This window comes from Pelodiscus sinensis, chromosome 2, assembly GCF_052426305.1.
Source record: "Pelodiscus sinensis isolate ZL-2025 chromosome 2, ASM5242630v1, whole genome shotgun sequence".
NCBI lineage: Eukaryota > Metazoa > Chordata > Testudines > Trionychidae > Pelodiscus > Pelodiscus sinensis.
This window is the reverse complement of record NC_143053.1, coordinates 119,561,725-119,584,247: the sequence shown is the minus strand read 5'-3', so window position 1 is coordinate 119,584,247 and position 22,523 is coordinate 119,561,725. Positions and strand designations below refer to the sequence as shown.

The 22,523-nt window shown below is 43.4% G+C and overlaps 1 long non-coding RNA gene across 1 annotated transcript in view; it reads right to left on the bottom strand.

The window, feature by feature from the left end:
* Window positions 1–4,437: 4,437 nt before the first annotated feature.
* LOC112544553 (uncharacterized) overlaps window positions 4,438–22,523 on the bottom strand; it is a 56,839-nt gene continuing 38,753 nt past the window's right edge. The window contains exons 2-3 of the long non-coding RNA XR_012901688.2: window positions 14,848–15,014; window positions 4,438–5,245 (exon numbers count right to left, since the gene is read on the bottom strand). This is a non-coding gene — a long non-coding RNA (uncharacterized LOC112544553). The remainder of the gene's footprint in view (window positions 5,246–14,847; window positions 15,015–22,523) is intronic.

Here is a 22,523-nt window from a genome sequence, read left to right as displayed (position 1 = left end):
AACTGTCCCTGCTATCACAGCTCTCCCTTTCCATTTGATGAGAAACAGTTGGATCCCATTGTCCTGGCACAACCAAACACTTTTAAATTATGATAAAAGGAAGTTGCATACCAAATGTGATGGTCCTAGCTCTTACTGTTTAGTAGGAGTTCTTGGACAGACTCACAGATGTACAAATTCTCTCAAATATATAGTAGATATGAATAACAAGAGAAATTGTTTTAAACAGTTGGAAATTGTCCCTTGGAAAGTTATAACATTAGTCATTAAATAATTCCCAAAGCTGGAGAGTATAACTTTTTAAAGTAACATATCTGCCTATTAGGAAATGCATAGTCTTACTGATATTTCAGTGAACAAGTACAGCTGTCTCATTTGTTTACAGAAATACTATCAATTATCAAACACACATACAGTGTCTGCTCCAAAACCCATTGAAATCAATAGGAACATTTTAACTGGCTTCAATGAGCATTAAATCAGTCTAGAGAAATCTACAATTTAACATATGCCGTAGCCAGGACCCTTTGAACGCTTTCTGTGATATATCATGGAGGGCAACAGCTTTAAATCACTGTTCTGAAAGCATCCTTTACCCGTCATTGCTTGACAACAACAATCACCATTTCTTCATTAGGTTTTTTGAGTGTCCGAATAAAAGTGCTGATGAGGACATGTTACATTGCTAGCATAATGTCAACTTAAAGATCATGTGTTTTTATTTTAGTTGGTACCAAAATTGGGGGGTGAGGTAGTATCTATGTCTTTGGCTGAAAGACAAAGCCCACTTTAAGTAACTAATTCAATGTTCTTGAACTCTTGAATAATCAATAAGTTTAAAAAAAAAACATAGAGAAGCCACTGTCTTTTTTTTCTTCCTCCCCTTCAATTTTTTTTCTTCTCCCCTTCCTGCCCTCCTTTTCTTATGTATTCTTGGATCTGAACTTCCAACACTCCAGTCTTCTGAAGAAGTGGGCTGTGCCCTTAAAAGCTCACGATACCATCTACATGTTTTGTTAGTCTTTAAAGTGCCACTAGACTAGTTGTTTTTTAAGTTTTTCCTGTGACAGAATAGCACATCTAGGGCCATACTTTCAAAGAAGTTCAGATCTCATCGAAACACCAAAATAAGCAATCAGATTTTCAAAAAACATTCAGTGCGGTGGAAGCTGAGCTCCTTTAAAAATCTAGCCACAAGTGGCCCAATGGGAGGTGCAGGGTGCTAAGAACTATGGAAAATTTGGCACCTGCTCTGGATACTAAGCACTTGAAAAAAACAGGCCGGGGCTCTTGTCCCTGTTTCTGCCAGATTCCACATGAGACTTGTGTGAACTGCTCCCACTGAATCTAATGAGAATCGCTCAGCACTTCACAGAAAATACATATCACCCTGAAAGCTGGGGTCCTGGGAGTTAAAAAGAAATTGAAAATGCTGTCTTTGAAACACTAGACCAGTGGTCTCCAACCTTTTTACAGCCAAGATCACTTTTTAAATCTCAGAACAGGCGAAGATCTATCGCCCCGCCCCTTCCTTGAAGCCCCGCCCTCTGTATTCTCCTCCTCTCCATCACTTGCTATCCCCAGCCCTTACTTACACACTCTGATAAACAGTTTATTTTTAAATTATGCGATATATAAAATTAAAATCACATGTTTATAGTTATGAAATAAATGGTCTGTTTTTTATTCATGCTATTTAAATCTAAAATGAAGCATTTATAATTATACATTTTGTGGGGACAGAGTTCTTTGGCTGGGGGCAGGGAAGAGGGAACAGGGTGCTGGGAGGGCAGAGGACAGGGTTCTGCAGCAGGGGACAGAGTGCCAGTGGGGACAGAGTTCGGGGAGTGGGGACGGGAATGGGGACAGAGTTCTGTGGCTAGGGACAGGAGAGTGGGGACAGAGTTCGGGGAGTGGGGACAGGAATGGGGACAGAGTTCTGTGGCTGGGGACTGGGGTCCGGGGAGTGGGGTGCCAGTGGAGGCAGAGAGTCCCCTGCATCTGCCTCCTCCCAGGATGCCCCCCCAGAGAGAAACCAGCCAACCCCCCCCTCCGCGGCGCAGGGAAGCCCCGCACGCGCCTGCCCCGGGGCCGACCCCACACCCCCACGCAGGGAAGCCCCGCGCACGTACACCTGCCCCAGGGCCAACCAGCACAGGGAAGCCCCACGCACGTGCCAGCCCAGAGGGCCAACCCCTCCCACCCCCCAGCGCGGGGAAGCCCCGCATGCACTTGCCCCGAGGCCGACCCCCCACACCTCCGGCGCAGGGAAGCCACGCGCGTGCCTGCCCCGGGGCTGACCCCCCCGCACGCGCCTCCCCCGGGACTGACTCACTCTTCCTGTGTGGTGCAGGGAGACAATGCTCCCTCCCGCAGTACACCTGGCAGAGCAGCTAGTGTACTTCCGGAATCACCGGAAATGGCGCTAAGCTGCGGGACTTCTGTCCATCCCGGAAAGCCGACACTACCTTCATTTTCACTTGAGGTAGGTAGTGGGACTTCTCGGGGGTGGGAGGGAAATGTGAGCAGGGCGGACAGGACGCCTCGTGATCGTCTGGTCGAGGCCTCGCGATCGACCAATCGATCGCGATCGACCTGTTGGTGACCATGGAACTAGTCTAAAAATTCTTCTGAGTTATCCTTGTTCAATGCTGTTGACTCTATTGATGTAACAGAGAGTAAAACTTGACCTACTTAAACTTGTTCCACATTTTAGGCTAAATCCTTGCAACAGTTCTACAGGGTGGATCTCATCTCAATGGCAGAAATTGAGGTTTATTTTGACAGCAGTGCAAAAGGGCTTGGTGTTTCCATACTTCAAATAATGTTTTGCCTCAGCTGTACTCACATCTCCATTGGGGGCAAATTGATCTCCAAAAGGGCAGTCTTTTGGCCATTCAAAAGGTGTTTTTAGCCAATTCACCCTACGGTATTTTAGATTCTATTGTCCTAGCACTGGCTGAAATTAAAGCCATATGAGATGCAAAAATTACTCCACCCCTTAGGTGGAAAAATTATCCACAACATCCTCTTGAACTTTGGAGACACTAGGGAGAGGAATGGACACTCGGTTTGTGCTGTGTATCCCCCACATACTCCAGCTTTGCCAGTGTAAAGTTCTGAACAAAAACATTTTGCGTTCCAGCTCACAGCATGGATTTAGGACAATCCCATATTCATTAAAAATGGTTTGGCAGTTATCACTTTGCTCCCATGTTTTGTGAAATGTGAAGGGAATTCATACTTTCTTTGCTCAGGTCAACACTCTGAAGCCAAAAGATTAAGGATGAATCTTGCCAGGAATAAAATAAAAAACAGCGATAGATAATATATAGGGTGACCAGGTTTCTTTTTGCTGTTTTTTGAATCCCCTATGGAGACACTGTTCACCCACAATGTGAGAGAGTCATCCACCCTTTGCACTCACTGGGAGTCATAACAGTGAAGTGACAGACATGTAAGACAACTGCTTTGGTACTGCTGAGTGCCATCATCTGCCAAAGCACAATTGGTTTGCCAAGCCAGAGAGAAGGGGTGGTGTGCATGCAATTTGGCAGAATCTGTGCAAATTGCTCTGGAATTCTACCCGTTGTTTTCTTTCTTGACTTTTTTTAAACCAACTTCTTCACCCAACCCTTAGCCAAAGTAGTTGACTTGGCAGTATCATGGCAGATGGCTATTACACCAAGGAACGGTGCCCCCAGGCTATAGAGTTTCTGCAGAAGCTGTGATAGCCATAAATCACAATTCAACAAAGTGTTCAAGCACATAATTAACTTTAAAGGTGTAACTTTAAGTCCATCCCTGTTCAGCAAAGCATTTAAAGGTCTGCTGAAGCATAAGTGTGTGAGCTAGTCCTATTGAAATTAATGGGACTCAGACACATGATTAAAGTAAAGTATGTAATTTAAGTGCTTCATGAGCTGAGACCCAAATGTGCCCCCTCCACAGAAGATAAGTGGATGGGAAGATCCAAATAGCAATATGTTGTTCAAGAACAAGATTTCTATTGTCATGTTATAATGCAATACCATTGTTTCTTCTGCTTTAAAAATGCTATGTCACTACAATTCTGTAATGTCATCCCCTGATTTCACAACTATAAAGGTTGTATTTCCACATTGTAGATTCTACTAAAAACTGGACTTTCCTATGTATATGGTATAGTATACTGGCCTACCTGCATCATTTCTGTATACAGTATGGCTGTGTCTGATTTTACGGAAAAACTTGCCAGCTGTCTACACTGGTCGCTTGAATTTCCGCAAGAACACTGACGATCTCATGTAAGATCATCAGTGTTCTTGCGGAAATACTGTGCTGCTCCCGTTTGGGCAAAAGCCCTTTTGCGCAAATCATTTGCGCAAGAGGGCCAGTGTAGACAGCACAGTACTGTTTTGCGCAAAAAAGCCCTGATGGCTAAAATGGCGATCGGGGCTTTTTTGCGCAAAACTGCATCTATATTGGCCACAGACGCTTTTCTGCAAAAAGCGCTTTTGCGGAAAAGCGTCCTGCCAATCTAGATGCGATTTTCCAAAAATGCTTTTAATGGAAAAGCTTTCCGTTAAAAGCATTTCTGGAAAATCATGCCAGTGTAGACGTAGCCTATAGGAGCTAGAACCTGCAAATTTCACAGCCAAAGGGGAAAATGTTTCTAAAGTGCAAGTGTCAGTTACATGACAAATTCTGGTGTGCTTTAGAAAAATCTCCTGCAGCCAGTACAGGAGGCAGGAAACAGAGTTGGAAATAAGAGCTTGCTTGGAGGTCTATTGGGGGGAGAAAAAAGGAGGCAAGCCCCCGAGTGCTTCCTTGCTTGCTTGCTGGGTATGATATTTTGGAGGGGGGTTGGTGGGCAGTGGCTGGTTGGAGGCAGTGTGCTGTTATAGAAGAACCTTTGATTACAGCAGAGCTCCAATTGGTGGGGCTTTCCTGATGAGAAGGCATATGAAGGCAAACAGGCAATCAGCCAGTGGCACAGATTGCATTTGTGATCTTGAGTTTTACCTGCAGTCTCTTCTAACTTTTCCTTCATCATCTGCTCAAATCCCCTTCATAAATCCACTGTAGTTTCTCTATCTAAAACTCCAATCTTCTCTTCCATTAGCTTTAGAAGGCAGCACTTCCTGCAAATGAAGCTCTTTTCCAAGCACTGCTCCAGGATAACACACAAACCACAGCTTCCATATCCAGGCATCTTGATTCTCTCTTCCATTCCTCTAGCTGCCAACGCCTTCCATCCAACCTCCTGTTAGAGAGAAAAAAGAGAACACGCTTACACCCCAAATCCAGAAGACCACATCTGTGTACTGTCTGTCAAGAGCTAAGATACGACATGTGAATCTGAGGCTAAAGAGGATCTTAATGTGAGCTGGAAAGAATCCCTTTATGTGGGAACAAATGACACATATAGATTCTCACTGGAATATGTCAAGGAAGATGTGCCAGCCTGAGGAAGACACTTAAAGAAATAGAGGCTCGGGTGATCTTCAGTGAGATTCTACTGTTCCTAGATCTTCAGTGGGATTTTACTTGTCCAAAGTAGGGCTTTGGGATGTTTAACTAGTATGTGGCCATCGTGGATAGAGAACTGTTCTCGTGGGATGTATTCCACCTAAATAAGGAGAGAAATAGACTTCTGGGATGGAACTTGGCAAAAATTGATTACAAGAACTTTGAATTAGGAATTTGGGGGAGATGGTTGGGAGATGGTCATGTAATCTCCATGCCTGATTCTAGTATTGGCTGGAAGGAAAATCCAAGTGAGAGAGAATACAACAGTGGAGAAAGGAACAACAGAGGATGTGCAAATGGACATCAAGAGGAAATATGGTGCCAATACTAATGATGCTAACAGATAAGTGATACTGTTGGTAGAATGAATGTAACTAATCAGGGAAGGAATCTGGGTGAAGCCGAATAGAAACAACTAAGATATTTCTATGCCAGTGCAAGAAGTGTGGGTAACAAAAGAAGGAACTAGAACCAGAACTATTGACACCGGAAGTGAAGCCAGATATCACTGGGATAATGAACGTGATGGAAAAGTAATCATGACTGGAATACAGGTACAGATATGACCAGTTCAGGAAAGACAGAAAAAAGGTAAAGATGATGGAGTATATTAATAATGAGATAAACTATAAAGAAGTTAGAAGTGATGGAATGGGAAATACAGAGTCTCTATTTCAGTGAAAAATCACTGTAGGGAGGAAAGGTAGCAGAGGCTCCAGGGGGATAGTGTTTTGGGTCTGCATTGGAGAGAGACCTCATTAATGCTTTTAATGAAATGCTGCTGGGAATTGCATCATTATGGAGGACTTCTATTTCCTTGATACCAGAGGGCAAATGCTTCTAATGATAGGGCCCAGATATTCCTAGGAGGTGAAAGCTAACCAATTTCTTCACCAACCAGTCATCCAACCAACAAGAGATGATGCCATTTTTAGATTTAGTATTGATAAGTAGTGAGTATTTCATAGAACTGGTTGTAGAGGACAGCCTTGGTTGGAGTGATCACAAGCTAATAGTTTAAACTAAATGGAAGGATAAATAAAAATTGATCTGCAGCTAGGATTTTTTATTTCAAAGAGATTAACATTAAACAATTACTAGAATTAGTTAAAGAAGTGGACTGGACTGAAGAACTCAATGATCTGAATGTGGAGCAGGTTTGGAATTACTTTAAGCCAAAGTTGCAGAAGCTGAGTCCTGCATCCCAAATAAAGAAGAAATTCATAGGGAAGGGTTGCAGACCAAACTGCATGAGCATGGTGATTAAGAGAAAGTGGAAGACCTACAAGGAATGGAAGATGGGAAGGATCTGCAAGGAAAGGTAATGATGATCTTAAGAGTATGCCCAATGGAGATCAGGATATAAAAGTAGACATGAATTAAAAATCTTTGTTTCGACTTGCAATTTCATGTGTTAGTTCCTTTAATATTCTTGGGTGGAGATTATATAGACTGTCCAGTTTTGTCCCATTAAACTGTTTGACTTTGACTTCCACAAATAATCTGTAAACTCAAGAGTCATACTCATACAGGAGAATTGCAAATATAGTACTATTTTTAATAAAGGAGGAAAAAATGATCTGGGAAACTGCAGGACAAATTTTGAGAGATTAGTGAAGGATTTAAAGGCGAACAGGGATAAAATGCAGCATGGCTTTCATAAGGTAGCTCATGCCAGACTAATCTCTTTGGGTATGTCTACACTACAAAGTTAGTTTGAACTAACGGACGTTAGTTCGAACTAACTTTCATAGGCGCTACACTAGCGCTCCGTTAGTTCGAATTTAATTTGAACTAACGGAGCACTTAGTTCGAACTAGGTAATCCTCATTCCACAAGGATTAAGCCTAGTTCGAATTTACTAGTTCGAATTAAGGGCTGTGGAGACCCTTAATTCAAACTAGTGGGAGGCTAGCCCTCCCCAGGTTTCCCTGGTGGCCACTCTGGCCATCACCAGGGAAACTCGTCTGCCCCCCTCCTGGCCCCGGACCCCTTAAAGGGGCACGGGCTGGCTACGGTGCCCGTGCCAGGTGCAAGCCTGCCAGCACCCAGCCAGCAGACCCTGCACCTGGCACGGATCGAGCCACCCACCCGATGCCCCCCAGCCCTCCCCCTGTTCCCGGGACCAGGCTGGCGGCTCCCGGGAGCTTGCCCGGGACCGCAAGAGGCAGGCACCCGCCTCAGCTAGTGCGGACATCGTGGACCTCGTCCACGATCTCCGCACTTGGCACAGGAAAGTGGCCGGCTTGGGCAGGAGAGCTGCCAGCCTGGCCACCCAGGAGCAGGTGTGCATGAAAATCAAGGTGGTCCACTGAGACCCCCGACCCTGAGCTCTGAGCTTACAATGGCCGTCCTGGGTCAGACCAAACGTCCATCTAGCCCAGTAGCCTGTCTGCCGACAGCGGCCAACCCTAGGGACCCTGGAGGGGATGGACCAAAGACAGCGACCAAGCCATTTGTCTCGTGCCATCCCTCTCCAGCCTTCCACAAACCTTGGGCAGGGACACCACTCCTACCCCCTGGCTAATAGCACTCCATGGACCCAACCTCCATGACTTGATCTCATTTCCCTTTAAACTCTATTCTAGTTCTAGCCTTCACAGCCTCCTGCAGCAAGGAGTTCCACAGGTTGACTCTTTGCTTTGTGAAGAACAACTTTCTGTTACTACTTTGAAGCCTGCTACCCATTCCTTTCCTTTGGTGTCCTCTAGTCCTTCTTTATGGGAACTAATGAAGAACTTTTCTGTATGCACCGTCTCCACCCAACTCCTGCTTTTAGAGACCTCTATCCTGTCCCCCCTCCGTCTCCTCTTTTCTAAGCTGAAAAGTCCCAGTCTCTTTAGCCTCTCTTCATATGGGACCTGTTCCCAACCCCTGATCATTTTAGTTGCCCTCCCCTCTCCCAGCCTCTCTCTTCCCCTCTCCCACCTCCTTTTCCCAGTCTCCCCCCGTTTTGTTCAATAAAGACAGATTCCATTTTTGAACACAATTGTCCTTTATTTTGTACATCAAGAAGAGGGGCTAGGGAAGGGTAAGTGGAAGGAGGTGAGGGAGGAATGGGGCACGAGCCCCTGATGGGGAGGACTGGGCTGGCTCTGCGGGCTTTTGGGGTAGAACCTCTCCTGCAGCCCCCCGATTGCTCCCTCTCCCCAGATGGCAGCCTGCGGCAAGTGCAGCCAGGCTGATGGCCAAGTGCTGTGATGTGCCCAGTGTGGGTACTCCGGGCACTCCAAGCCAGGACTGCTTTGCAAGCGGGGCACCCCTGAGAACTGTCTGTCCGGGGTGGGGGTCGGGACCCTTTAAGCGCAGCCCTCGGCTAGCCTGAGACAGCATCTCCACGCTCTAAGTCCTCCTCTGATGCCCTGCCGGCACTGCTTCCGGCCATCCTTAAGCCTGGTTCAGGGTCCACTTAATGTGGACATGCTAGTTCGAATTAGCAAAACGCTAATTCGAACTAGTTTTTTAGTCTAGATCCGTTAGTTCAAATTAGCTTAGTTCGAATTAACTAATTCGAACTAAGTTAGTTCGAATTAACGTTGTAGTGTAGACGTACCCGTTGAGTGTGTCTACACTGCAACGTAGGTTGAAATAAGATACGCAATTTGAGCTACGCAAATTGAGTATCTTATTTTGATGTTATTTCGAAATAGCTTATTTCAAAATTTGGCACTCTCTATACAGCACTTATTTTGCAATAAATCGCTATTTTGAAATGTCCCTTACTCCTCATGGAATAAAGTTTACAGGGACATCAGAATAGTGAGCATCAGTGACAAAGGCAAATCCAACACTAGGATGCATCAGGCAAGATATTTCTATGAGAGATAGTGAAGTATTATGGTCATAATGCAAGGCACTATTGAGATCTCATCTGGAATACAGTGTGTAATAATGTCAGACATCCTAGTTTTACCTAGAGTTTGCCTTCCTCTGCTGCATAGGGCATGTGTTGCCTGATGATTTTAACTAGAGTAATTGGTGGATTCTCTGTAACTTAAAATCTTTAAATCGTGACTTCAGTAGCTCAGCCACAGTTTATGGGTAAGGCCAAGTTTTTGTCTCAGTCATATTCAATGAAAGTCATGGATAGGTCTCAGGCTTCTGTGAATTTTTGTTTATTGTCTGTGATCTGTCCATGACTTTCACTAAAAATATCCTGAGAAAATGGGAGGGCAGGTTCACTACCCATTGCTGCTGGTGCTCCTGAGTGTCCCACTATTGTGGTCACTGGGATCTCTGAGGTCCCCCTCTCACTGTAAAGAATGGGAGCTGCAGGTTCCTCCTGCCTGTATTCTACCACTCTTCTCTGTTAGGACAACTGAGTGCTCATGAGTGTCCTCTGCCACTTGCTTTGGCTAGGAGCTGCAGAGTCCCTTCCTGCCTGCCACAGCTGTGAAAGCTGGAAGCTGCAGGGTCGGGGGGAGGCTGGCAGGGAGCTCCAGCTTGGGACAGAAAATGTCATGGAGCATAATGGAAGTCATATATTCCGTGACCTCCATGTCACAATCATAGCCTTATCTATAAGTCTATTACAGGAGGGGATAAGTGAAATTCTGTGGCATGCAATGGAGAGGAGGTCAGTCAAGATGATGACGATGATCCCATCTGGCCTTAAAGTCTGAGTCTATAAATACTGCAGTGTGGTAATGTCCATATTTTAAAAGAACCAATTTTATATCCTTCCAGATAAAATAATGATTTGGATGACTGAGGATGCTGTTTGTAAAATACATTGGATGCGATGGGACATTATACAGTTTCCTTGTCATACGTTAGGAATGTCCAAATTTCTCCTAATTTGGTGACTCATGTTAGCTTTCCCAAACAAGTGATGCATGATGAAAGGAAATGATTTGCACAAAACGTACTGTTTAGCCACTGGTACTTATCTTGAGCTAGATGGCTGGATTTAGGACATCCACCCCACCCCAAGGGGAAAAACTGAATCAGTTCTCTGGAACATGCATTCTTATACCCATGTGTAAGGCGCCCCGGCCGGGAAAGGGGGGGGAAGCCCCCCCTTTTTCCTACCCCGTTGCCACGGGTGCCTTCTCTACTACCCCCGAGGTTCTGTAATCCTTGCTAATCTCGCCGTGCGGTGTCCCCACACGAATTTCCCGCCGCCTAGGCAGCTGCCCCTCACTGGGGAAAAGGGGCGGGGGAGGGAAGGGGGTCCGGGCCCGCCCTCGCTCCGGACCCCGACCCAGGGCCCTAGAGTCAGGACACTAGTCCTCACTCACAACGGGGGGGGGGGTTTGTGAACCCTAAACACCCCCGCTCACGGGTTCCGCAGCCCCGCCCTGGGCCGCTTCTTCCTCCCCCTGGTCCGTCCCCTCCGTATCCTCGGCCCCCTGGGTTTAGCCGCACCCAGGGCCGCCAGTACCCGCTCTCCTCCGACTCCTCCCTGGCCGCTCCTTCCCTCCGCTCGCCGCCCCCCCCGGGAGTGCGGCGGCTATCTTTAAACCCCCTGCCCGGCGTTGGCTGATGACGCCTCGCCCCACGTCATCCGCAAGCGTCAGGTTCCCCTGGCGCGCCGGTGGCGTCACGCTCGGCGTGGGGCCAGGCGGGCGCTGGTCCTCCCTGGCGCCCAGGCCTCCGGGCCCCGTCGGCGTCTCTTCTGGTTTGGGGCGCCCCCGAACCGTGCCTGTCCCCGAGAGTGACGGGTCAGCCCCGTCACACCATGTAAAGGGTGCAGTGCACATCTTCCTGAAAAATAGGACAGCTCAGCAGAGCAGTGGACATGGCAGAGAGACAAAAATACAGAATCTCGGTGTAGTGGAGTATGCCGTTAATGTACTAGGCTGCACCTGGAGGGAGAGCTCAGCTTATCTGTGGATGAATCCTAGCTAGGAAAGAGCCAGAAAAAAGGACTATAAAACAGGAAGTTGGGAGCAGAAAGGGAGGCAAGGAGAGAGTCTGCTGTCACTTCCTGGGACTATAGGGAGGAACAGGAAGGTCAAGCAGGAAGCCCAAGGAGGAGAGTTAGCCCTGGGATCTTCTCCTGAGTGGAGGAGGGTGGCAGGAAGTCAGGGGAGAGGCTAAGTAACCACAGCTAGTTGCTGATGTAAACTGTTATAAAATAGCATAATCTGGATTTCTAGGGAGAGCCCAGGGAAGTCTTCAGAGGAAAAACATCCAGGGGAATATAGGATGCAGGAAGGCTAAGCCTGAGGGACAGAAGTTGGTCTGAGGTTCTACCCTTAATTTGTTTTTGTTGTGGATCACAGAGGAGGGGACCCCAGTCATGAAGGAAGGAAGATCCTTGAGGAGATGAGTAGGAAGAAACTCAGGAAGGCAGAAGAAAGGAGCTGGAGGCTGCTGTCCTTGGCTGCCACTTACAGGGCTTGTAGGCTAGAAGCCAGTGTAGTAGGCAGGTCAAGCCCCTACTAGAAGGAACCCAGCTGAAGATCTGATACAAGATTTTGGACGTTGGTTTGTTGGCCTTTCTGTTACTCCAGATGGGCTAAACTTAGCAACCTGGCAACAGAGCTGAGTCACAGGAAGAGGTAGAACCTTGAAGGACTAGAGCCTAGCCATCCATCTAGTAACACAGCCAATGTTTTCCAGTTGCCAAGCTGCTATAGTGTTATAAAAGTCTAGCTGCTAGGAAGTGAGACTACTAATTTTTTCCAAGCCATTTTGTATGGCATCATAGCATGCTGTCAGTGTGTATTCTCTTCCTGAGAAAGTAGAAGGGGGGAAAACATTCACAATGATCATCTGTGTTAATATGATCAATGATCATTGTTCTTTTCAGGAAGGACCAAAAAAGGCTTATAGGCCACCCTGAGAGGAGTTTAAGTGACACAAAGGGAGAACATGGGCTTATTTATTTGGGGCTTAGTTACTGTGGGAGTTAGATTATGTTTGTAAGGGGGGATTGTGTTGTACTAAGTATCCTCTGCTCTCCCAGCAGGGTCTCAGTGCTGACTGAGCTGGGAGCACGTAGACTGCAAGCAGAGAGGAGGCTGTTGGACTATAATCCTGTTCTATGTTTACGGAAAAAAAGCCTGTTCTTGGTGATTTGCCTGAGTGAGTCTGGTCTGAGGTGACTATACACTGACACACAACACAGAGCACACAAAGGAGCCTCTGGACTGGTCTCCCAAAGTTGTATGCAAAAGTCACAAGGCTTCCCCTGTGTTGAATAACCTCATAATGAGGTAGTGAACAGGAGGGACAACTCATTCCTTTTTATACCTCTGGGCATGCCAGTGTAATACTGAGGCTTCCTTTTAGATTTAGATCCGACTGCATTTGTCTAGAAAATAAAATTTCAGTCAGACCAGTGGTCCTTAGCACACCTACAGTGTTGGGTAAAGAAATAAAAGAAAAACTTTGAAGAACTAGACAGAGCTTGCAAACCTCACGCTGACAGCTTGTTCTCATTATAATACTGTATTTATGTGTGTGTGTTATATGATAGAAGACAGCATTCTGGCATTGGGAAATTGTAGTAGTAAAAGCTAGAATTCACACTACAAAATAAATACTTATACGAGCTGATTTTCCAGCTCTCCTTTTCACACAATGCAGGTTTTATGTATTCTGCTCCAATCTAGCGCATCCAGTGAATAAGGACATCAAAGGATCATTATCAGGTGTAAATAACTGAGAGGCACATCCAAGTATTAAGTGATTCATATCCAGAATAGTCAGACCTTGAACCATTCTGAGATTATCAGATGAGACAAGTACTATACCACATCCTCAGTGTAATTGTTGTTCGTGCTGTGATCCTGCATTCTGCTGCTCATAATGTACTGACAGATGTGTTTTCATGTGCATGGAGTTTGGCGAAACACAACAGAGAAAGCCAGATACTCAACCTGAGGAGAGTGGGGCAGGGACACCACTTCTCTGCTGTTACACGAGCAGGCTGGCCAAGGACTACTTCACCCTAGGTGTTACTTAGAGTAGACTTAAAACCCCCGGACTTCAAGCAGCCTCAAGAGCTGCTTTAAACTATCCCAACTGTGCTCAGATGCTAACCCAATCAAAGATCGGTCAGACTGCTGGGAACTCCACACCCTACCCTCTGCCAAAACATGGTGCCTCCTCAGAATTCTCCAAGCCAAAAATGCCCCCTTCAACTATGGATGAGAATGGGTGGCAAAACTAGCTTTGCCCACTTTGCTCCAGCTGTGGGTTCCCTGTGTTGGAAAAGCTGTGGATTCCCTGTGTTGGAAAAGCTTTGTTGTGCATTTAGGGTGCAGGGATCCCCGTGGGAATAGACAGGGATGATCACCCACTGCAAATTTCATTTCATTGCAGATTTGAATTTGGGGGTGGGGTAGGGTGTGGACCAGTATGAGCCCAACAGGATGCTGTAAAATCCATTTTCAGTGGGGATTTGGATTGTAAATACCACCTCTGGTTGGAGGCTAGACAACTCTCCCCCTGCAGAATCTGATTATCATTCCCCACTGAAGTCAGTAGGAGTTATCTAGATCCTGCAAAGAGAGGATTGCTGGCTCAGAGATACAATTCAAAGCTCTCTTTCTCAAATTAAGACTAAAAATGTTATTGAGTCTATATCATTAATGGGGGAGGGCAAGGAGGGAGAAGAAATCTGGACTCTCAGATTACACCAATAAGTGAATATAATTGACTCAGGAAATCTTAGGTGAAAATCTTTTTAATATAACAAATTGATGTTCATTTCTTAAAGTGTCTGTTTTTAATTATCCCCTCTATACACACAGAAATAAAGTAGTTCTTTCAGGTACTTCCATTATTTGCCAGTTTACATTTGCATTGTTTTGCAGCACAAGATGGCATGGCTTTGTGCATACATGTTGTTGTTTGTCAGAGCCCTCTTGTGAAAGTTGCTGAGTTTTTTTATCCATGAGGTTTAGCTGATAAGTTATTATTAATTAAAAAACATACAAATGGACAATCATTTAGTTTCTTACTTCCAAGATTAAAATTTTAACTTTTTTAAATGACTCCTTAAATGTTATGTGGGTGGGTGGACAGATGTTTGTAATTATGTCTATATATGTGGTCCACAGGTATGCCAGAGCTAAAGAATTTGCCTTTTTCTTAAATATTTTCAAGTAACCATTTGCCACGTTGCTCCATGCAGCCAAACCACACCAAATGGAAACATACTAAAAGAGATGGGTAAAGTGAAATACTTCTTTAAAAACAGAAAAATGACTCATGCTCGTAAAATATGATTACTGTAGTAATTCTTTAAATATACTGGCCAATGATGGAAGGGAAAATCTCAATTGACCATTCATTAGTGATTTTTCCCCCCTGTGTCCATGTCCACAATTGCTATGGCCTATGAACAAGCAAGGATTTGAAGGAAAGACTGAAAGAACTTACCCAATTCTGACTGAGGAGAATACTTCCTGTAACTGTGTGCTAAAAATATTGCAACATCACCCAGTCCACAAGTCTGCAGTCATCTTGGATTTTCTTTCTTTTTTTGTTTTCCAAAACCAAATTCATTCTAGTAACTTGTCATGTTTCATACTGAAGTCATGAGAAACCTGAAAAACAAACATTTTATGAGAGACAGAAAGAGAAATTTCCAAATTTTAAAAATATCTACCATGTAGACACTAGTGCCATGACATAGCAGCTGTTTTTCTGGCATCTCATGCAGCCAGGCAATTTTTTTCCCTCAGCATCTTGCAAAGGGACATATTTCCACATGCCACTGTTTAGTGAAAAACAATCCCAAGAGGACATGGGACCATACAACTAGACACGTTAATGTAGTTATGTTGTTTCTCCCAATAAATACATCTCTCTCTCTCTGTCTTTCTCTGGGCTTGATTGCTCATTGCACCTGTGCCTTGTCTTGTCACGTGTTACTCGAGTGCAAAGTTAGTGAAAAAAGTGATCAGATCGGAAAAGTAGCATTATGCATTCACTTCACACTGGTGTAAATGTGAAAAAAGGGTTCATGTAGGGATTCAGAGTTTCATGTCTCATAATCTTTGCTCTGTGGGAGAGGTGGAAGGTATATGTCAATACTGTACACAACTTGCATTAGCATGTCAGATATGTGTAGCTACGTGCCTCTGAAAATCTGGCTGCTTTCACACTAGTGTGCAGCTATATACGTTAGTGAAAGGTGCTAGCGGCACAAAAACAGCTGGAGCCTTTCCCTATAGCCGGGAAAGATTCAGGCAGTGAGGAAAGGCTCCAACTGTGGGGAGCCGCTAGAACCTTTTCCTGCTGCCTCCTCCTTGCCAGAGCCTTTCACTGCAGCAGGGAAATGCTCCAACAGCGGGAGGCAGTGAGCTATTACACTGCTAAAAATAGCAGCATAGCTGGAAGAGGCACTGCTTGGGCCTGCAGAGAGCCATATAGACTATATACCCTAAGGTTTTGGCACATCTTCACATGCCTAAGCAGTGCCTCGTCATCTACTTGCCTCTTCATATCCATGCTAGGTGGACATGCAGTGTATGTACTGTATATGAAAAAACTTTAAAAACAACAAATAGTCTGGTAGCCCTTTAAAAACTAACAAAACATGTAGATGGTATCATTAGCTTTCGTGGGTACAATCCACTTCTTCAGACGACGGGCTGAAGAAGTGGGCTTTGCCCACAAAAGCTCATGATACCATCTACATGTTTTGTTAGTCTTTAAAGTGCTACCAGACCATTTGTTGTTTTTTAAGTTTTTCCTTTTACAGACTAACTCGGCTACCCCTGAAGCTTTTGTATTTTATATTCTCCAGCAGGGAGTGCATAGTTGGTTCCTTACTATACACACAAGCTATGTCTACACTGGCGGCGTCTTGCGCCAGAACAGCTGTTCTTGCACCAAAACTTGCCGGCTGTCTATACTGCACACATGCTCTTGTGCAAGTAAATTTACAGTACAGCGTCGGAAAACAGGGCTTCTTCCAGAAGAGTTATTCCTCTCCCCACGAGGAATAAGCCCTCTTGCGCAAGAGTGCAAAAAAAAGCAGAAGAGCAAACATATCCCTGGATGTGGAAGAGTTTTTCCGGGATAAAACTCTTGTAGTCTAGCCGTATCCACAGCGAGGAAGTGTCTTCTATTTATTGACATGAGAAGTTGTATTTTTTAGAGCATTGTCCCTATATCAAATAGCTCAGCAACCATAAACTCTCTCTCTCTCTCTCTTTTTCTTTTTTTTTTCAAACTCTGTCTTTTTTCCCCCTCCCCTCCTTTTTTCTCTTTTTTCCCTCCTCTCTTCCCATCCCCTTCCCTTATTTAATCTTGGATCTGGACTTCTATTGCTCCTGTCTTCTAAAGAAGTGGATGTGCTCACGAAAGTTCATGATACCATCGACATGTTTTGTTAGTCTTTAAGGTGCTACTAGAGTATTTGTTGTTTTTTAAGTTTTTCCTGTTACAGACTAACTCAGCTACCCCTCTGAAGCTTCTGGATGAAATTACTACTTTCCCCACACACACACACAATACCTAGGGACAAGGTTAGAGGGAAAAGTGAGTTCTTCCCGTCTGGTCACAACAATATAAAGAACTTTAGATCAAGGTAAGAGAACTGAAAAAAAATATTAGTGAACAAGATTGATAATCACCGAAGAGAGAGACCAGAATTTTGGTTTTGGTTCCCTCTACCAGTGTTACTGCTGAAAGGTAGAATAATAGCCCAGAAGGCTCAGTCTGGAGGTTCATTGGAGCTGCACAGTTAGTTGAAGCAGGATCTACTAATATTCCTCCCTCCCCCATCTGTGAGCTCCTTCGTACGTGTTGAAGTGCTCAGAGCGGAGAAGAATTTCTCTAGTGGAACTGGATCTATCTACATTGAACTCCTGTTCTGTAGTTCAGCTTTCAGTTTTGACATTTTTTGCCTTCAGTTTTTGAGTAGGAGCCTTGTGATATATCAATAGCATCATTCTCATCAGTTCAAGTGAGTTCCTTCAGGTGGTTCTGAACAAGCATTTGTAGCATACACTGCTATAGTCAATAAGCATGTTTCATATTGACTTCCATGGCAGGAGGATTCAGTCCATTCTGAGCAAATAAATGTCATAACTTGGCTTTCATTTTTCTAAAATATCTATTTCCTGTATGCTAAGTGAAACAGAGGCATATTTTAACTCCTTTGGTAGAAAGCCTATTTCTATACAAATCTAAAAAGGGTCCTAAAGAAGAACACTGATAATCTCCAGGAATGCTTGAATTTCTTCAGGTATATTCTATAATATTCCTGCAATCTGTATGTATTAAAGTGACTAATGAGTTTGGGTCCCCATCTTGACATCCCTAAATGGCTACTTAGGTTTTTCAAAGAATGGATTTCCTAAAAACCAGACCACTTTATGGGGTCAAGTTGGAAACTCTGTCACTTTTGAATATTTAATCATATAGATTTTTAAATTAGAAATACACTCAAAGAATGAAATAGTCTTAAAGAAAAAGCTGCAGAAGAATTTATGGAAGCAAACTAATAATTAATGGATTCATATCATTACATGATACAGTCAAAGATGAATCATGTGATGGTATAATAACAGATTGAATAAACGCTGCTTACTTGCATTTAGACGTCAAGAAAATACAAATGCTTCTTTGGCATATGTCAGAAGTCAAAGAGACCATATATGGTATGAAAAGGGATTGAAGTGAAATGAAAGAATAATAAAGTGATAAACAGCATGCCCATACCATTACATGATAATAAAGTGGCCTGATAGTGTGTGCAGAGGGAACTGACATTTGTGATTAAAAAAAAGAACAACCGTGTTCCACCTTTTCTGTCACCTTGTTTGTTTTTTGTTTGTTTGTTTTTTAAAGCATGGCATTGTGGAAAGTTCCCTCTAGTTCCAACTTTTTAACCAAACTTTAATAAATAGAGCAGAATTGGATAAATATCATCGGTCTTCAAAATTGCCTGGAGATATTAGCAGCTAAGCCTTTCCCTAAGTTTTGTTGCAGAAACTTTGTTGAGTATATTGCCTGAGTATTTATAAAGTTATATACACTCCACTGTCCTAGCAGGAGCAGAAGGTTTTCAGTTTTGTGCCATGAAGCTTTCTTTAACTGGGCAGAACTTTGATAACATTTGAATACAAGACAAATTTGTATCCGTTTATTGTATTTTTGCATTGAATTGTCCTAATTTCTGGTCATGGTTAAGTTCTTCAAATGCCATTATTCTGGGAGTGTACGTGTTCATAGAACCATAGAATCATAGAACCAATGGAGCTGGAAGAGACCTCAGGAGGTCATCAAGTCCAGCCCCCTGCTCTAGGCAGGACCAATCCCAACTAAATCAACCCAGCCAGGGATTTGTCAAGCCGAGCCTTAAACACCTCTAGGCATGGAGACTCCACTGCTTCGTGTGAGTGTTTAAGTCATAAAAGAAAAATCACCTAAAAGAGGTTTCTGACAATCATTTTGCAGCAAAATTATTTTGATTTGTAGTACTTTGAGCCAAGACTTTAAAATAGTCAGTGCTTAAAGTTAGGCATTTAAGTCGATATAAGGGTAGGAAGGGGAATCTAGTCAAGGTCCAAATTTCTTGGTCAAGCTATAGTCAAGATCCAAACTCCAGAGAAAATGATAATAAAAACAATAGTAAGTAAATTTAAAAAAATTGGAAATGCTCTCAAAAGTATATGGTGGTCTGCATTTGGCCCAGGAGGCACCTATTGACCACACACATACACACAGCCCAGCCTAGGAATTAGGACATAGGACCAGGACTCTATTCAGATGCTGGCTCAGCTATACATTTCCTCTGTGACCCTAGGCAAGTCGCTTATTTTATCCAATGCCTCAGTTCCCTATCTGTAAAATGGAGTAACCCTATGTTACAAAGTGAGAATACAAATCGGTTAATGATTGTGAGGTGTTCTGCTACATGTCACAATTTGGGTAGGTAGATAACTTGGGCCTGATTTTTCAAAAGTGCTGCGTAACTAGTGGGTCCTATTACAATCATTATTGTAGAATAGTATGAATTTTATTTTACAGAGGAAGTTCTCCTCCCACGATATCAGAAGAACAAAGACCCTGATATTTTTTAAAGCAAAGTGAACACAACCTCTTTCAGAGCAACTACAAACTATGGTAGTAGGCGAGAGATCCTAATTCACGTTTGTTTGGTTTGCTTTGGTTTTTAAATCTTGGCTATTCTACAAAGGATTTTTGCTTTGCAGAGCAGTGTTCATAATGGTGCCACTTACTCTTCTCCCGCCCGCTCTTCTCAAATAGCTGGGTTTTTCTAGGGCAGCAGTCTTAGAAGGTGTGTTTTGTGTTGCCAGCAGCATGGTACTTGTGGCAATCACAGCTGCTGCTATGGCAAAGACATGAAGGAGGCTGGAGAAGAGATTTAGATAGGAAAAATTGGTAGACTAGAAGAAAGGAGTCAAAGTCTCAGAATTGGTCCAACAAGCCTGGGAGCTGCAGGCCCTTTTGGCAAATATGTCCTTGGCCTGGGTCAGATGTGTAAGAAAAAACAGGCTGAGATCTCTCTGCAGAAAGAAAGAGGGAGGGGGGAAAAACTTTGGACAGCTTTTTGGAAAACTATAAAATCAAATGCAGTTCATAACACATGCTGTTTGATCAAGCAGAGCTTCCCCTTGCCTGCCAGAACTCTGCCCGGGGACTGAAAGATCTTCTAAAAACTGCCTCTGATATTCTTTTTGCTTTCATGTGCTATAGAATAAACTATTCCATTTTGTATGGAAACAGAACCCAAAGCATACATGGATGTTAATGGATCGCATCCCTGATTTTTATTTACAATAATGATGTGTATTTTGTACAAAAAAGTTTTTCTTTTGGTCCTTTAATTCCTCTGCTTATCAATTACCTCTTTCCCCAATCATGGTGCTTGCAAATCCCAGCTGATTACAGCATCCTTGCCTCCCAGAATAAAGTTGTCTGCCAATGCAGTAATTAATTAACCTTCAGTGACCAGTCATGCCCTTTTACCATTTAAAAACGATATATATTACTATTCTGTGCCAAACTGGAAATATGCATTGTTGCTTGTCTCGGTCAGAGGACTAGAAAGCAATGCAATAAAATAAATCTACGGTCATATCTAAACAAATCACTCTCATGTCTGCCAGGTAGTTGGTATCTCAAGGATCAGATGGATAACTAATTGAGATCTTTTTCCACAAGAAGCACTTCCTCTGGTAAAACATCCTGTCCAGACAGCAAATACAATGGGCAAATGAGGCCACTGTAAAGGATGCAGTGTGATTCAGGAAAACCATAGTCTAATATGTCCGTGAACAAACACAGATGACCCGTATTCCTCTGTCAAGAAAGTGTTTTGAGATATATATATAGCTCTCTGTGCTCTGGGGGTCCACCAGGCTTTGTCATTCAGTCTGATCTATGACAATTTAAAATACAAGTGAACCTGCTTATTTGGGTGATTGGCCTTGGAAGACATCCCATCATGTCTGGGAGGACTTAGAATTTCAAGATTTAGGAGATCATTAAAGCCTTTTACACCATGACCAGTTTGACAAATGAGGCCTGGCTGACCCCCGTGAACATAAAACTTGACGCATCCTGTCTAAAAATATTTCCTCCATGTTTGTTTGTTTTTTAAAGCAGATGGATCTTTTGTTTGTTTTTGAAAACTGATGGACCGATTCAAACAATTTCACATGCCTCAGTTCCAGTGACTAAGACTACGGAGTTTTTCTGGGATACCAGAGGTATCATGGAAAAACTCTGCCGCATTCTGGGAATGCGTCTGCTCTTCCAACATTTTTTGCGGAAGAGCAGACGCGGTTTTTTGGAAGCCCCTGTATTCCTCATTTCATGAGCAATAAAGGCTCTTCCAAAAGTGGAGGTTTTTCTGAAATTTCAGAAAAGCCTCTTCCAAAAAAATAATCAGAAAAAGGTATGCAAATTGCGGAGTGCAATTTGCAAACCTTTTTCCAATAAAACTCCATAGTCTAATCCCTTCTATTTCATTTGGAGCAATTAAAAAGAAACCACAATTTTAAACTTGTTTTTTTTTCTTTTTCAGGTTGTCTTCATTCTTAACCCTTCCATGGCAAGTTATTTTCCAAAGGTTTATTTCTAGAATACATATGTAGCATGACAGAGAGTCAGATTCAATGACACCAGGAAGACTATGAAAAAAATTAAATGTCTCTTTAAAAATTCTGGTAATCTAATCTGAGACCAGATATACAGTCATTGACTCACTCATATGGCATAGATTCATTGAAGGGCACTTGACTGTGTATTTCCATACCTTAATATTTGGAATTATTTTTACTCTCAGGGTACGTCTACACAGCAGGGCTAAAGGTGAAGTAAGCTACACAACTTCAGCTACGTCAATTGTGTAGCTAAAGACGAAATAGCTTAATTTGGTTTTTGGCGCTGTCTACACAGTAGGAAGTCAAAGAACGAACACTCTTCCATCAACTTCTCATGAAATAAGGGTCCACAAGTCAGAGTAAGAAGTCCTCCAGCTTGACATTATTTCAAAATAAAGGCTTGTAGTGTAGACGTGCACTATGTTATTTCGGAATAACGTCAGTTATTCAGAAATAACGCTGCTGTGTAGTCGTACCCTCATTGTCTTAGCTTTATAATAATGTTTTGAGGGATAATATTTGCAATTTTTAAGTAATTTTCATCTGGAAAAATGTTTCATTTACATAAATGCCTCTCCTTCTCCCTCCCCCCACCTCCCAAAAAAAACACTGAGTTAAAAGCTTGGGACTAGAGAGGAAAACACAACAGCTTCTCAGCATGCAGTAATACTTCATACACACTGTTGGCATTGTCCAGGAAGTTCTGCCCCCTGCTCCTTCCCACACAAAGGGCCATGGATTCTCTTTCATCTGACCCAACATGCAAGATGAGCCAAAGGTGTTGGAGGTTAACATAGCAACTAAAGATTAGACTGATCAAATAAGCTACACTATAGTGTCTGTACAGGGAATGAAGGCAAGTTCTGCTTAAGACATTCAAACCCATGGGGACTTTCTGGTTCAGAAGTGAAAGTGCTAGCAAATGAAGAATCTTATCAATATAATTCATCATTTTCCAGGGAAGTATAT